We start from the raw sequence: 2,160 nt of genomic DNA, 5'->3' as shown, positions 1-2,160 counted from the left end.
CACTGGGGAAACCTCTTTTTGAAGCACCCTGAAAGGACTTTTATTAGAAAGAACGGGATCCTATATAATAAAAGCCTAATATGCTAAGTGTCCGGTCATCTGGTGACCAGTCGACTATTCAACCAATCAAAGCGCAATATGCTAAGGCTGCTCAACCGCTCACTATGACATGCACTGACCACCAGGGGGCAGATGCTCTGACCAGTAGGTTAGCTTGCTGCTGGGGTCTGGCCAATAGGGACTGAGCAAGATGGGCCGGGACATGCCCTGGAGCCCTGCCGCAGTCCCTCCCTGGCCCGATTGTGCATTGGTGGGGTCCTTCGGCCTGGCCTGCGCCCTCTTGCAATCCAGGACCCCTTGGGGGATGCTGGAAAGCCGGTTTCAGCCCAATTTACAGGCCACTCCTCTTGGAAGGGCGCCAGACGCAGGGCTCCCAGCTAGAGGCAGGTAGGAGCTGCAGGCGGCATTGGACTGAGGGTTTCTGCCCGATCTCTGCAGGCTACCCAGAGGGGCCCCACTCAGGCATGAATTTGTGCACCAGGCCTCTAGTTTTAAAATAGTATGAATAGTCAATTCCTAGGTTGTATGCACTGAGTTAATATTTTCATTATATTTTAAGTGCTTTCAAAAGCCCTGCCCACACTTATTACAGAGGATCTGGGATCACTGTCCTGCCATCTCTGGTCACCAATCAAAAGCCAACAAATGAACATGAAAGGGGGCACTTGTCTGCAGGGTCACATTTATGCCCCAAATCCCTTTCTTGGGCTTTTCCAGTGGTAGGACTGTCTCACCAAGATATAAATAAAACGCCTCGGAACCGCCTCCCAGGACACTGCGGCTCAGGACTGTTCCTGCCACTGCAACTGACCCTGGGCCCAAACCTGGCACCGGGGCCAGGGCTTCCACCTACTGAGTCTGGGAAGGTGGCAGGCTCTTTCCACCTACTGAGTCTGGGAAGGTGCCCCAAATGCTAACTTCCCTGGGCCTCGAGAAGGTTTGAAAATACATTCCTCCCGCCTCGCCACGAAGCCTGTGTCTCTAGGAAGTGCAGTGCTGACACCTGAAACTGACTGCGTGTGCACTGGGGAGATTAGGCTGCCCGCTGCAGCTCCTGGGACTCGGATGCTGGCGGCTCTGCTGGCGGCTGTGCCCAGCCCAGGGCGGAAATTCTCACCCTCCTTCTGACTGTGATGGGGACATGTCTGATTATTTCTCAGAGAGTCAGAGCAAGTGACCTTCACTATGAATAACAAGCGGCAGGGTGTGAGAAATGACCCGTCCGAATTTCAATGACAGACTGGGGAACAGAAGCGTGGTGAAAATGAGACTTTTAATAACACTCTCGGGAGCAGGCATTGTACAGCACATGTGGGCAGGGATCATAGCCTATTTATTTAGTCCCTCCTCCAGTTCCTCATTGGCTGGTACTATGAGGCCACCTGTTTCCTATACGTCGCCTAGGTCTTGCTGTCTTACGTTGGGCCATTTAAGAATTGGGCTGAGGCCTTCCTCGCTGCCTCCGCCTCCCCCACCCCCCACTGTCTAGCTGAGGCAGATGCCTGGGGAGGAGGGGTTCCACCATGATGCTGGCCCCACATTCTGCTTGCCCTGGGGAAATTCCGCAAATTCCCTCAGAAGCCGACCATGCTGGAGATGGATCACAGAGGTCCATTTCTTACAAAAGGGAAAAAAGGGACAATATTAAGCTAAGAGATCTTGAAGGGAACAGATCATGGGAGAGAAAACACTTCATGCAGCCAAAGAGAGGCAAAGAGTCACTAAGGAGGAATAAGTTTTAAAAGTAAAAAGGAAAATACATGAGAGGGAACAAGGCATTAAGGGAAACTCATTGTGAGAACTGTTCAGGTAAACGCACCAGGAAATGGGGTGCAGATATAAGGAAGGGAAATGAAAACAAGTGAAATGTCAAAATCATAACCACATGCACACACACACTCACACATGCATTCACACACACATGCATTCACACACACATACACACTCAGAAGAAGAAGAAAGTAAAAAGCCTATTACAGGCAGAAGAAGATAGTTACCAAAATCTCTCAACCCCTGTGGGGATCGAGATGGCGCCTGTGGAATAAAGGGTGAGGGAGAGAGGCTGGGGGTGCAGAGGGGACGTGGTCCCAGCAGTGATAT

General features: G+C 51.4%; 1 protein-coding gene across 1 annotated transcript in view; it reads right to left on the bottom strand.

The window, feature by feature from the left end:
- The window catches only part of NME7 (NME/NM23 family member 7), a 111,581-nt gene that overhangs the window by 47,386 nt on the left and 62,035 nt on the right, over nt 1-2,160 (bottom strand). The gene's annotated exons all lie outside the window — the stretch shown is intronic.

Source organism: Myotis davidii, unplaced genomic scaffold, assembly GCF_000327345.1.
Source record: "Myotis davidii unplaced genomic scaffold, ASM32734v1 scaffold401, whole genome shotgun sequence".
NCBI lineage: Eukaryota > Metazoa > Chordata > Mammalia > Chiroptera > Vespertilionidae > Myotis > Myotis davidii.
This window is presented reverse-complemented; position numbering and strand designations above follow the sequence as displayed.